At 40.5% G+C, this 15,524-nt stretch overlaps 1 protein-coding gene across 2 annotated transcripts in view; it reads right to left on the bottom strand.

Annotated features, from left to right (window-relative positions):
* Nucleotides 1-15,524, bottom strand: part of DISP1 (dispatched RND transporter family member 1) — a 218,988-nt gene that overhangs the window by 184,920 nt on the left and 18,544 nt on the right. For both annotated transcript variants that reach the window (XM_045298064.1, XM_045298065.1), the window contains exon 2: nt 12,305-12,364. The gene's annotated coding sequence lies outside the window, so the exon portion shown is untranslated. The remainder of the gene's footprint in view (nt 1-12,304; nt 12,365-15,524) is intronic.

Below are 15,524 nucleotides of genomic sequence, written 5' to 3'. Positions count from 1 at the left end.
TAAGGATTAAGCCGCCAATGAATTCCCTCTGACCACAATGGCAGGATATGAATAACCTTTTTAACAGACAGATAGCTCTGGACAGTCAATTATAGTTATAGAAGTAGTTAGGTTAAAATGTAACATCCTATTTGATTGCCCCTTTGACCCATTTAAAAATTGTTTTTTTTTTTTTTTTTTTTTTTAAGTAAAGGAGAAATACATGTGCGTGAAGCCTCTGGTGAATCCCCTCTGACCATTGGCAGTACAAGGATGTGAATAACCTTGCTATCGTGCAGAATGCTTTCGAAAATGGATTATCGCAGATGCAGTTCGGTTAAAATTTAACACCTTATCATCCGATCTCCCTTTTGACCTATTTTAAAGTTACTTCTGTTCTTAATATTTTCTGCTTTCTTTTTAGAATTTTTCTTTTTTTATTGTTTTTAGGGTTTTTTTTAAGTTTTTTGTTTGTTTTTCATATTTTCCTGTATATGAAATCCAGGATAGGTAAATCTATATAGACAATAACTAAATTAATGTGTCCTTGAGAGTATGGTGCAAGAGGTTGGGGGAGAATGAAAACTAATATCGATAAGTAAATGCAAAAATGAAGAAAATATTCTAAAATTGATTGTAGGGATGATTGTCCAATTCTTCTTAATATGACTGAACTGTTGGATTATGATGTGTGAATTATATGCCGATAAAACTTTAGAAAAAGAATTAAAGATCTATCTTGAGGTACAAAGAAATCAAAAGTCTCTACTGAAAATTCATTATGTAAAATATTAAAATGATGGTGGTTGTTGCTGTTCTTAGGGGCCAACAAGTTGGTTCTCACTCATCGTAACTCCATGTACACAGAATGAAATATTGCCTGGCTCGGTTCCACCATCACCATCACTGCTCCGTTTGAGTCCACTGCTGCAGCCACTGTGTCCTCTTGAGGATCTTCCTTCTTACTGACCCTCTACTTTAACAAGCAAGATATCCTTCTCCAGAGATAAGTCTCTCCCGGTAACACAGCCAAAGTACATGGAAAGATGTCTCACCCCCTTGCTTCTACAGAGCAGTCTAGCTTCTTCCAACACAGATTTGTCTGTTCTTCTGGCAGCCCATGGAACAGCCAATCGTCTTCACCAGCACCATTAATTAAAGCATCAGTCTTCCTCGGTCTTCCTTATTCACTATCCAGCTTTTGTATGTATTTCAGGCAATTGAATCTAGCCTGAGGTGTGTCAGGTGCACTTTAGTCTTCAAAATAATTTTGGTCAGTGATGAAAACATCACTTCCTGTACAATTTTTGACTGGTTTACAAGAACCCAAAGTTTCTAGGAACTTACACATTTGACGTTTAGGGAAATCAATGGCTTGTAAATTGACCAATGAAGTACCATAAATGTATAACCAAATGTCTGATCTAGACTTTTGTCAGCAGAAATGTCACCAAGACAGAGAGATGTTAACTCTAGGACCTTCAAGGCTGTGCTCCCTAGTTTGTATCTGGGAGATAGCCAATGCTTGACTGATTATCAGATAAATAAAAGATCAATCAGTTCACTGTTTCACAAAAGTTTAGAGTCTCCTACACATGGTACTCAATGCCCAAGATGTCCTTGCCCCAATCTCACCTTCCTATATACATCCCAATATATGCCTCATGTGCTATAACTAAAGTGGCCCCTCAAATACATCCTGCAATTTCCCTTCACTGGGTTCCTTATACTGCCAATTCCCTCCTCCACACCAATGTCTCTCCTAATTCTATCTTCAAGCCCCAGCCTTTGGTCATGATGTCCATAAATAAAATATCCATAAAGTTTTCTTCAATCTCTATGTCCTGTGATAATCTCTCCCATGTGAATTTCTTTTTTTTTTAAACATTTTATTGGGGGCTCATACAACTCTTATCACAATCCATACACACATCAGTGTAAAGTGCATTTGTACTTCATTCTCAAAACATTTTCTCTCCACTTAAACCCCCGACATTAGGTCCTCATTTTTCCCCTCCCTCCCTACTCCCCCCTCCCTCATGAGCCCTTGATAGTTTATAAATTGGTATTTTGTCATATCTTGCCCTGTCCGACGTCTCCCCTCACCCACTTTTCTGTTGTCCGTCCCCCAGGGAGGAGGTCACATATAGTTCCTTGTAATCGGTTCCCTCCTTCCTACCCACTCTCCCTCCACCCTCCCTGTTTCGCCACTCACACCACTGGTCCTGTAGGGCTCATCCACCCTGGATCCCCTGGATTTTCAGTTCCTATCTGTACCAGTGTACATCCTCTGGTCTAGCCAGACTTGTAAGGTCGAATTCTAGTCATGGTAGTGGGAGCGGGGAGGAAACATTTAGGAACTAGAGGAAAGTTGTATTTCTCATCGTTGTTACATAGCACCCTGACTGGCTCATCTCCTCCCCGAGACCCCTCTGCAAGGGGATCTCCAGTGGCCTACTAATGGGCTTTGGGTCTCCACTCCACACTCCCCCCATCATTCACTATGGTAAGATTTTTTGTTCTGATGATGCCTTATACCTGATCCCTTCGACACCTCGTGGTTGCATAGGCTGGTGTGCTTCTTCCATGTGGGCTTTGTTGCTTCTGAGCTTGATGGCCGCTTGATTGCCTTCAAGCCTTTAAGACCCCAGACGCTATACTTTTTGATAGCCAGGCACCATCAGCTTTCTTTGCCACATTTGCGTATGCACCCATTTGTCTTCAGTGATCCGTTCGACATCTCGTGACCACACAGGCTGATATGTTGTTCCATGTGGGCTTTGTTGCTTCCCATGTGAATTTCTATAACACACCGAGTCAGCAGTTAAAGGCTATAGAATCTTTGACAGAGGATAAGATTTATGGCTGTTTATCAATTCTATAACTGCATTAAATACAGTTCTATAGGCATCATAAACTTAGGACACACTGTTAAATCAATTATTTTTCAGTTTTAGAATCTGCTTTATTCTCTCACAATGGTATGACCATGCAGCTATAATGATGACATATACACCCAGTCATTTTACTGCCTGCATATCCTTCCATATGCATCTCTGGAAGCTGAGAGTCTCAATGTATGACGCATGCATTGTTTCACCACTCCTTTGTTTTGGAGCCATTTTTGTTTTCAATCTTATGGGTGTTTCTGTTCTAAGCATCCTTGTACATGTCTTTGTGCACTTGTCCAATTCTTCTTTTGGGGGGAGATATCTTTATTACCCTAAAATAAGCCTAAGATCTTTGAAATAATCTCCCCATTTTATACATGTGATTGCCCAACTTTAACTCACAATTAAAGAGTGTGTGTATACATACAAATGCCTAACTGTACAATACTTATATTGGAATACAGCTCTTACTACATAATAACGCTATAATTCTCGGTGCTTTTTAAGGACTACGAGAGAAGCAAGGCGCCCTGATGGCATAGTGGTTATGCGTGGAGCTGCTAATCACAAATTTGGCAGTTCTAAACCACCAGCAGCTCCAAAGGACAAGTCTCGGAAACTCACAAGGGCAGTTCTACCCTGTCCTGTAGGATCACTATGAGTTGGAAATAACTCGATAGCAATGAGTTTTATCACAGAAGCATTTCATATTAGTACAATCGAAGATTGACATTAAAAGTTCTATACAACCAATAAGTTCACATATCCTACAAAAGGAAGATCGAAACTAAGGACAACTGTAAACATAGGCACATGCTGAAAACATTCCAGACATCCAAACCTAAAAGGTTCAACAGTCACATGCGATACCTAAACACTGTGATAAGTTCTCCATACTGTAAGACACCATTCTTTAGGGATAGAGTCCTTCCCCTTAACCATAAAGCAAAAGGCCAAAGACCATAGTTCTATAAAATCGTACTAAAGTAGCGGAGGCCACATCTCACAGAATAACTTACTGTTAGCTCTGAAAAACAGCACCAAAAACCAACTACACGGTTTGATTTGATTAAATACAATGGCCTAAACCGAACACCCCCCTGCTGAGGGGATGTGGGGAGGAGACAAGCTAATCAGGGTGCAGGGGAGCAGCGATGAAACATGTAACTTTCCTCGAGTTCTTAAATGCTTCCTCCCCCCCAATATCATGGTCCCAATTCTGCCCTGCAAATCTGGCTAAACCAGAGGATGTACACTGGTACAGATGGCAACTTGAAACACAGGGAATCCAGGACGGATGACTCCTTCAGGACCAGTGGTGAGAGGGGGGATGCCTGGAGGGTGGGGGGAATGTGGGGTGGAAGAGGGTAACCAATTACAAGAATCTAGGTATAGCCTCCTCCCAGGGTGATGGACAGCAGATAAGAGGGCGGAGGGAGACGTCAGACAGTGTAACTTATGACAAAACTATAATAATTTATGAATTTTGAAGAGTTCATGGGGCAGGGGAGAGGGGGGAGGGGAATGAGCAAATGATATTAAGGGCTAAAGTGGAAGGCAGGTGTTTTGAGATTGATGAGGGCAGCAAATGTACATATGTGCTTGACACAATGGATGTATATATGGACTGTGATGGGAATTGTACGAGCCCTCAATAAAAAAAATTTTTTTTTAAAGATGAAAAAAAATGCAATGGCCTATTACTCTTAGCATGAAGATAACGCTAATGATAGCAGGTATTATGTAGCAAAGACTAACCCAAAGCCACTACAAGTGTACCAAGAACACAGCCATAAAGCAACTATCACAATAAAGCAGGTCACTCAGCTTTTTTGATTTCCTAGTACATATAAAAGTTATGCTTACACTATCCTATAGTTTACTAACTGTGTAATCACATTATGAAAAAGTTTGAAATAATGTTAAGAATTACCAAAATGTGATTAAGACATATGAAGTGAGCATACACTGTTGAAAAAAATGACACCGACAGACTTGCTGGATGCAAGGCAGCCACAACCCTTCCATCTGTAAAAAGCAGTCTCGGCGAGGTACAACAAGGCAAAGTGCAATAAAAGGAGGTGCGCCTGTGCAGAAATCTTCACACTTAAACTCGCTTTAAAGAAAGCCGAACAGCGGATGAAAGGCAGGAAGGGACAAAAGGAGGAAGGGAGGGAGAAAGTCCCAATATTCATACATATATTGCACAATGTTCTTTTACTGATGTGCCTGAAAAATAAAAAAATAAAATCGATTTACAAAGAGTCCTTTGAAACAGCTGTTTGATTTCATGGTCAAGCTATGTGGTTTGTACGACTTAATGGTATTCTAGTCGGTGATAAACACCAACTCACAGGACCCACTTGAAGAAAAGGCAGGAAACGGTCTGTTTGGAGTTTACCTTGGCTGTGAAACGAAAGCACGTGGTCACTGCTCAACAGCACCACTTACAAAGCAAACACTGTTGTCCCCCTTCAAGTGCTCATCTTGTTGTCCTTGCCAAGTGAAAACAAAATCCTAATCGACGCCACCTGCTACAAAACTCCTAACTTGATGAAACATTCCTCTTAATCCATTAAAAAGGTAGGTTACAGTTAATATCTTTTCAGTCAAGATATTTTTAACAGTGTACATCTAATGAGTCAAAGAAAAACACATGTCAGTAATCAAATGGTCAGATCATATGAAAGAACAGACATATGGGGAGACGGCGCTCTGAAAGTCTTCGCTACTTCTAGGTGCCTTCCCAATAAACCAGAGCAAACTCTCTCCCGTCCGGTTAAGTTTGACTCTCAGAGACCCTAGAAAACAGGGCAGAACGGCCCGTGTGGATTCCCCAAACTGAAACTCTTCACAGGAGTAGAAAGCCTCGTCTTCCTAATAGTTTTTGATAAAATGAAAAAGACAATCAATTCCAAGGCAACATTTTCAATATTGCATAATGAATTCCTCACTTAAAAATTAATTAAAACACAAATTTTTAAAAGTCTCGAAAATTACATTGAAAACACAGCTACTTTTAAGCCTAAAATCCTTTCAGAAAAATACACTGGAAACCCCACTGAAAGAGAAGTAAGGATGTATGCCTATCATCTCTGGAAGATCACTGAGGCCCTTTAAGAGCCTGAGTTCTTAGAACCTGCCAAAACTCTAATACAAATAAGTGCTAATATATTCATAGTGATTTCAGTCTCAAATGTTACAAGTCTTCTTAGAGCATTTGCTCCTACCTCAGTTGTGTAACACGGTCTTCCATGTTCAAAACAAGTATTTCTTGGACTCCTAGAGATTAGAATACGGTGCAAGGACTCCAAGGAGAAAGCAAAGGGACCTACAGTTGGTGGGGAGAGGGTGGGGAGTAAGAGGGGAGGAGGCCAGGGGAGGGGATGGTGAGCCAATAACGACAGGACCATGGGAAGAGCACGTGTTCTAAAATTGACAGTGAGGAGGTGGAGCATTCCTGGTCGTGTTTGACCAACTGAAACATATCCGAGAAGAATTACTGATAGGTGAACAATGGGTAAACATGGCAGTGGGACAGGAGGAAAGAAAAAAGAAAAAGAGGAAAGAATAATAAAGTAAAATTAAATAGAGATAGATAGAGAGAGAGAGATATGCATATACAAGGGGTTACGGAAAAAATGGAATTTTTTTTCAAAGCTATGTATTTAAACTTTTTTACAAAACAATCTTATGACCTTCAAAGTACTCTCCGTTATACTTAATACAGGTTTTCAAATCTGTGATTCCATTCTTTTTTATGTAATATGCAAAATGCCTTTATTTTCTATGTTAAATTATGAACATCTTTGTGGTAGTTACATAATCTGTTGTCAATTTGAGAGTTAAGAGTGAAGGGGTGGCGTCTAGCCCGTTAATCAGGTCGCAGCTTGAAGACCTCATTTGGAGGCGCTAAGGAGATAAATAGCTCGCTGATGGGGGATTACGCTTCCTCCCTGGGAGACATTCCTTCTGACGACACATGGTGCAATGCTAGAGCCCTGGATCAGCCATGTGAAGATCCCTGCCAGTGTTGAGATGCTTCCACAGTCACAGTATCCACAAGACTTTCCACCCACTGGCCTGTGGTCTTCCTGCACTCAGCGTCATTGCATGTGTTGCATGAGTCTACAGAGGAATTTATAGATTGGTATCAGACATAAGGGCTAATATCGGACTTATGAACTTGATCTGAACTGGGCTGGGATGTTTGCTTAATACTTAATGCTCTTGTACATAAAAGTTTCTTATACACATATGTGTGTTTATGGATTTGTTTCTCTAGTCTACCTGGACTAACACAATCTTCCATAATCAACCTTTGCACTTCTGGCGCTTTCTATGAAGAATGCTCGTTATGAAACAATGAGGTTGGTATACATAATTCTACTTTGGCAACGCTGATGTCAATGCCAGAATCCAGTGTCTGCCATTACTAAAGCTAGGACACCCAGAGTAGTGGATGCTGCAATCCTAAAAGCAATACTGAGTATTTAGCAAAAATGAGGAGAATGTTGATTTTCTAACTCAAGCATTAATTTGCTTATCCAAGCACTATATCCAAGTCTTTTTGTTAGTTATTCCTGAGTGGATTCCAGCTTAGAGAGGTCTTGTGTATGATATATGACGTGTCGCTCAGTCTTCATCATTTTGGTGCTGGAATCATATCACAATCATTGATATGACTTATTTCATTGATGGGTGATTGTTGTTAGGTGCTATCGAGTCAATTTCAACCCAAAGAGACTTTACGCACAATAGAAGGAGACACTGCCTGGTCCTGCAGCATGCTCACATTTGTTTCTATGCCTGACCCCATTGGAGTAGCCACTGTGTCAATCAGCCTCATGGAAGCCTTCCTCTTTTTCACTGCCCTTCCACTTTAGCAAGCATCATGCCCTTCCCCAGTGACTGTTCTCTTCTGAAAACACATCCAAAGTATGGAAGAGGAAGTCTCATAACCCTGGCTTCTAAAGGAGCAGTCTGGTCATACTTCTTCCAAGATACATCAGTTTATCATTTTAGCATTCCATAGTACTTTCTATATTCTTCTCCAGCACCAAAATTCAAATGTATCAATTCTTCTTCGGTCCTCCTTATTCAATGTTCAACTTTCACAAGCACAGGAGACAAATGAAACTACCATGGCCTGCTTCAAGCACGCCTTAGTCCTCAAGCGATTCCATTCTGGGAAACATTTTTCAAACATTTGTTTGGATGGCTGACAGCACCTCTCTTTTGTTTTTCGTCACCTCTTCTATGTCTTCAAATCGCTGTCCTTTCATGTCCCTCTGCATTCGTGGAAACAAAAAGAAGTTGTATGGAATGAGGTCAAGTGAGTAAGGTGTGTGGGTAAAGAAAGGCATGCTGCTTTGTTGCCCCAAACTGGCACACTGAGATGACTGTGTGAGCAGGTGTATTGTCCTGGTGGCAAAACCAGTCCCCTATCTCCCACAAATCAGGCCTTTCTGTCACACACTGTTACACAATCTTTTCAGAACTCACCTGGTGGAATAAACTCCAAATGCACTACGAGTAGACATTTTCACCCATTCAGGAAGTTGGCAGTCATCCACAACATGAACCGACATTTTAACTTTTTTGAAACGAGAAAACCACTTTAGTTTTTCCCATAGTGCTGTCCTTATAAGCTGTATTCAATATCACAACCATTTCTGGGGCATTTCTCCCAAGCATGAAACAAAATTTCACAGCTGCACACTGTTCTCTTGTCAGCTATCACAAAAAAGAAGGTGGAGCAAACTACTTGTGTTAGTCTGGGTAGACTAGAGAAACAAATCCAGCGACACACATATATGTATAAGAAAGAGATTTATATACAAGAGCAATTAAACATTGAGAAAACATTCCAGCCCAGTCCAGATCAAGTCCATTAGCCCATATGTCCAATACCAAAGTCTTTGGATCCAGTGGCATTGGAAACATCTTAGCACTGGCAGGGGTCTCTGCATGGCTTCTCCAGCACCCAGGGCTGCATCAGGGTGGGTCCATGTGTCTTGTCAGCTGCTATGTCTCCCAGGATGTGAACAGAGAGGAATCCACCTCCAAGGAGGAAATACCGGAATTACCAGAATTCTTAGGGGAAGGCTATGCCCACACAGAAGCCTCATTGGCTATGATCTGATTGACAGGCTAGACTCCACCCCTACACTCTTAAGCCTTAAGTTGACAATTACATAACCACCATACTGCTTTTATGAAAACATTCATAGTGACCATAGAGAACCTTCCCCGGGTGATGCCACTGGGTGCACTAACTCAGAGTGAGTTTCTTGATTCTTGCCTAGCGGGAAAAATGCATACTACGAAAGCTCCACTTCACCTAGCAGAACTCTGGTTCTTTTTTTTGGGGGGGTGGGGGGGGGGTTGGCCTACCCCTCGTATGTAAATATATAAAGATAGGTGTATTTGTCTATGTGTGTGGGGGGGGGGGGAGTGTATACTTATAAACAACAGGAAGCAGATGCACTTTGGGCCTCTAGTTAATCTTACCTCAGTACAAGAATGGTTTGTTCTAATAATGTGACAATGTATGATACCTTCCCAACACAATCACTGAAGACAAAATGGGTGCATTCGCAAATGTGGTGAAGAAAGCTGAAGGTGCCCAACTATTAAAAGATAGAGCATCTGGGGTCTTAAAGATTGGAAGTTAAGCTAGCGACCAATCAGAGCTGCAACAAAGCCCACATGGAAGAAGCACACCAGCCTGTGTGCTCATGAGGTGTCGATGAAGATGGGTATCAGAAGTTCAAAAACAAGCCATCAAATTGAAGTGAAGGAGTGTGGACAAAGTGGAGACCCAAAACTCACCTGTACGATAACTGGACAGTCCCTCACAGAAGGGCTACATGAAAGGAATGATAAATCTAAGGAACAGTATAGCACTGATGAAACACATAACTATACTCTGGTTCTTTAATATTTCTTCCCCTTACTATTATGGTCTTTGTTTTACCTCATTAATCTTGTTCCACCTGTGTATGTTCATTTGTATACTTTAGAATGTTTGATGCATGAAAGCCAAGAGATAGATAACCCTTCAGAAACATTAAAGGGATTAATGATTCCCTGAGGGTCTGGGAAGGTGGGGTGGGAGTGCGGGGAAGCTGACAGCAATGATGACTGTATAACCCCACTCGAGGGTAACAAATAACAGAATTGCAGGTGAATGGATACACTGGATGATGTAAGACATGGCAAATAATAATAGCAATAATAATAATATATGATATAATAATAAGGGTTCTGGGGGGAGGGTGGGGGAAGGGATAAAGAGGAGCTGATATCAAAGAGTTCAAGATGAAAAAAATGTTTTGAAACTGATGATGGTAGCAAATGCTTGATCTAACTGAATTATGAATTGTTAAAATATCTGTAAGAGCTCCCAATAAAAAGACTAATAAAAGGGGAGGCCCTTCCTGTCCTCTTAAAAAAAAAAAAAAAGAATAAGGTTCAAGGGAAAGCAATATGAAATGCCCCATTTAAAGATTGCTGTTTTCAAGGTTTTTCTTTTTCTCTCCCCAAAAAGGGCAGTCAATGTAAGTCTTCTTTCAGAGAGCTTTTGAAAGTACTTTGTACAGAAAAATGCGGGAGAGGATGTGAGGAGGTTACAAGCCTTATCCATTGCAGGTGGGCTGTAAAATAGTACAAGCACTACAGAAGATTGTATTGCGATCCCTCGAGAAGCTAGAAATGAAATTCCTCATGGTCCCCTCCTTGGAATGGACCCTAAGAGCAGTGACAAAAAGAGGCAAACGCACACTTGGGTTCACTGAAACGTTATTCACAGTAGGAAAAGAGATGGAAGCAACCCAAGTGTCCAAGAACAAAGGAAAGGACAAATAAAGTATGGTACTTACATACAGTGGGATCTAGAAGCCATGAAGAACAATGAAAAGTCCTTGAAACATAAGATGGATGACTCTGGAGATTGTACTGAATGAAACAAGTCAAACACAAAAAGTAAATATTGCCTGTTGGCTCTTTTATAAGAAGATATGAATAGATCTATACAGAGATGAACACTCATTGGTAATGACCAAGGATTGGGGGTGGGAGAAGCACTCTCAAATATAGTTATTTATAACACTGAATGTGGGTGAATTGCACAGTTTGACCAATTTAAATAATGTCATTAAGAAGTTCACAATAAAAAAGGATGTTTATTGATAAAATATATGAGAAATACAATTTTATATAGGCATACATGTCACCTGACACAGTATTAATCACCTCAGTTAAGAGTTGTTAAAATTTCAGAATGCACAAGTAAATCCCAAAGCACAATAAAATAGCATACTATCAATTATGATTGCTTCATAGATTTAGAAATTGTGCTCCAAAAATTAAAGTGTTCAGAAGAATATCAGTAAGTCAGTGTCTCACAGTAATAGTGCAACACAGACTGGCTCTACAGACAGAAAGTGTGAAAGAAAATTGATTGTGGTGATGATTGTACAATTCTTTTTAATATATTTAAATTACTGGATTAAATGATACGTGAATTATGTCAATAGAATTGTTAGGGTTTTTTTTAATGTGAACGATTTTTTATCTCAAACACCCAACAAAATCTGTTCCTCCTTTTTAATTCCTCATGGCTAATTTTAAATTCTGAGCAGATTTCTTTCTCTTCTACATAAGATGCTTCCAGAAATTCCCCATCTGTACATCTAGACAAAAAAAATTAATTTCCATATGTCTCTAAGACAAACCTAGAATAGCAATCTGTCCTCATAAATTATTGCATAACCCCCAAAATGTAGCTGTCTTAACTGTTCAGCTCCACAGAGAGTTGAGTATCCCGAACTACAAAACACAGCTGCCGAACAAATACCGTCAGCAAGGCAGCATGATCAACTCACCTGAAACGAAAATGCTGAAAGCTGAAAATATTTCCAAGAAACCAACTGATAACCACTAAAACGAAAGATTATTAGAGTTGAAGTGGGAGACCCTGCATGTATACCAACTCTAGAAAATGACAAAGGGAGATTTTAGGAGTGGAAATCGTACATAAAGCTCTAATATATATAAAACAGAAGGCGCCAGCTTGATGTACAGCAGGGTAGTTAAGGCTCTGAGGTCAGGCTGCCGGAGTCACAACCTACTTCCAATATATACTGTGCTATAGGCAAGCTCTTTAGCACCCATAGGCCTCATTTTCTGTACCTGTAAAATTAGTATAACAAAACTTCTTAATAGGAAAGTACTGAAGATTTAATTGGGTATAATAGATACAAAGCACTTAGCACAGTAATTAATAGTAAATACATAATAATTGTTAGCTATTATTCTTTTTCTAAAAAGTTTCATAGAACTACACCACCACACTAGCAAAAGAACAAGCCACAAGTCAAAAATCACCTTAAACAATGGTTAATTAAATAAGTCATATTTTAGGTACTCACTCCCTGATAAGAGCAGACAGTCCTGGTGGCCACCATACAGGATTCAGCAAATACAACCATCTGGAAGTCAATATCAAACAACCACAAATTAAATCATTAAAAATTAAGAAAGCAAAAAGGCTACTACTAATCTGTTTAATCAGGCCCTGGACTCTAATTATTAATGATTACGTTACACGGTCACTCTCAGTCAGAATTTGACTTCCTGGCAATTCTGACTTCCCGGCAATAGGTTTTTGGGTTGGGTTGGGTTTTTTTGGTTAGCTTATCATATAAAGAGACTAATGGGGGTTTTTTTTTGTTTGTTTGTTTCTGCTGGGAGACCTGGTGGTATTACAGGGTAAGCATTAGATTGCTAACCATGAGGCTGGTGGTTCAAACCCACCAGGCAATCATCCTAAGGAAGATGAGGTTGTGTGCTCTTGTAAAGCTGTATAGCCTCAGAAACCCTAGGGTCACTGACTCAGGATCAACATCATGGCAGTAGGGTTTATTTTGTTTTAAGTTTCTCCTGAAGTGATCTTGAGAGCCAACCATGAGGATCAACTAACCATAGTAAATTTCAAAAAGAATCAAGAACCATCAACTCTTCTGAAAGCTGAGCAGTATATCCTTCCTACAGACTGACCGCTATGGGGAGGAGTGAGGGCTAATATATGACACATACAGGCTGACCAAATGGCTTGTTTTTCTCAGCTTCCAAACAGATCTACTGCAGAGAACTTTAATGTTCTGTCTCCATTTGACCTAGAGAAGTGACAAAACCTAAGCAGTCTTTGGGAAAGTCACACCCACCTGACTCTACACTCCACAAGTGGGGGATGGAAAAAGCAAGACTCTAAGGAATGCTTGGACTCTTATACCACCCCCAGGGAGAAACTATTTGAGATTAAACTGCTAACTGGCAGGAGAGAAAAAAACAACACTCCATCAGCATCGTCTGCACAGGCTTCTCAGGCAGGACTTGAACACCTACTTATTTGGCAGCCGCTCATTGCCTCTCCATTTTCAAAGCAGCCTTTCTCATCGAAGTTTGAGGAGAATGAAACGGTCTAAAATGGGTTTTAGCAGCAGATGCAAAACACAGTCACCGTGACCCTCCATTAGTCTCTTCACCTGGCGACAGCAACCGTGGTTGCAAAGCAAAGGGAAAGGGCCGGGGTGGCTTGAATCGAGGCTCCAGTTTCAGCCCTGTGCTGCAGCAGGCTGAAATAGGAGAACCCTTCCCACCTCACATTCCAAGAAATGAGTTTAATAGGACAAGCCCCTCTCCGTTACCTGCGGCCTCTCTCTTATTTTTTTTTCAAGCAGCAAGTATTTCATCGGCATTTATTGCTTTGTACTATGCTAGATGCTATTATTAATTATGGGACCATCCTTAAAAAGCATTAATAATAAGCTGGCTGGATTTAACAAGAGTTTAAAATCGAACAAATATATCACAAAACACTTCCCGTAGTGCTCTGATAAATTCCTTACACTGCTGGAGTCAACATGCTAACCCACTCTACAGAGTCCCTTAAACCCGGCACCAAAACATCTAAAGTGCTTCTGAAAGACAGAGGCAAGCAATGTAGAATCAAAAGCGGGCAGGCTTTCGAATCAGCTCCATCATTTACAAGTCAAACAAAGGCTAAGCTAAACATTTTACTTTTTCTCTCTGAATTTCTGTTTCCTTCACTATAGAAGAGAGCTACTCCTTAGGTCAGGGTTGCTATGGCAACTAGATATTATATACATAAAATGGTCAGTGCTGTGACCAGCATAAGATCAAGAACCCTACCATCAAGTCCGTTCTGACTCCTAGCGACCCTGTCGTATAGAGCAGACTTGCCCCAAGGGGCTTCCAATGCTACAATCTTCATGGAAGTAGACTCCCGCATTTTCCTCCCATAGAGCAGCTGGGGGACTGGAACTGCTGACCCTGGAGTTAACACTAAGCACTTAACCATGACACTACCAGGGCTTCTACAATCAGTAAGGGTATTATTAGGGACATTTTAAACATGAGGAACACATTTAAGTAGTAAATCTTACTCCTTGGTGGAAAAAAATTCATTAGGCAAATGCAACTTATTTCTATTCTAAAAAAGCACAGTGAAATCACAGGTTTCGTGGAATAAGCACCAGGTAACATGTAACTTATAAGGAGCCTTGGTCATGTAGTGGTTACACTTTAGGGGCTAACTGCAAGGTCAGCAGCTTTGAACTACCGGCCATTACTCGGGAGAAAGGCGGGGCTTTCTACTCACATAAAGAATTACAGTCTCAGAAACTTACAGGGGCAGTTCTACACTGCCCTCTAGGGTTGCTATGAATCACATCAACTTGAAGGCAGTGAGTTTAGAACATGTCATTGTGGAGAATTCACGTTATGGCAAGTTGGACGAATTCACACCAGTAAAGAAATACATATGGAGCAAGATTAAACATGACCACCCTGAGAGGGGAGAAGGTCCAAGTGCCATGCCTACTTGGCCCAGACAGCCCTGCTTCCTTTCACTAGTCTTCCTCCTAACTGCTTAGGGAACAATGTTCTCTTAGAAATTGGAAATCTGGAAAGAAGGGATTGGAAGAAGGCTTATTAACAAAAGGTGATATGCTGATTATACAACCTTGCTTGCTGAGAGCAAGGAGGACTTGAAGCACTTGCTGATGAAGATCAAAGATTGCAGGTCTCAATATGGATTACTACTCCATGTAAGGAAGACCCAAATCCTCACAAGTGGACCAATCTCCATGATAAATGGAGAAATGGTTAAAGTGGTCAGGGATTTCATTTTGCTTGGACCCACAATCAATGCTCATGGAAACAGCAGTCAAGAGAGCACAAGACATGTTGCATTAGGTAAATCTGCTGCACAAGACCTCCTTAGAGTGCTGAAAAGCAAGGATGTTACTTTGAGGACTAAGACATTCTTGACCCAAGCATAAAGGGGTTAAAATAAGGGAAAGAACTGAAGTAAAAGAATCTCACTCTAGTGATACTGTCACCCAGTTGGCATAAACAAACAAAGAAGCCTAAACTCAAATTTTAAAAGCCATCAAGTCAATTCCACTCGTTGCAACCCCTTATAGGGTAGGGTAGAATTGCCCCTGGGGGTTCCTAAGACTAACTCTTTTTTTTAAACATTTTATTAGGGGCTCATATAACTGTTATCGCAATCCATACATACATCAATTGTGTAAAGCACATTTGTACATCATTCTCAAAACATTT

The sequence above is a fragment of the Echinops telfairi genome, unplaced genomic scaffold (genome assembly GCF_000313985.2).
Source record: "Echinops telfairi isolate 266 unplaced genomic scaffold, ASM31398v2 ScPeMD7_7424;HRSCAF=8462, whole genome shotgun sequence".
NCBI lineage: Eukaryota > Metazoa > Chordata > Mammalia > Afrosoricida > Tenrecidae > Echinops > Echinops telfairi.
This window is presented reverse-complemented; position numbering and strand designations above follow the sequence as displayed.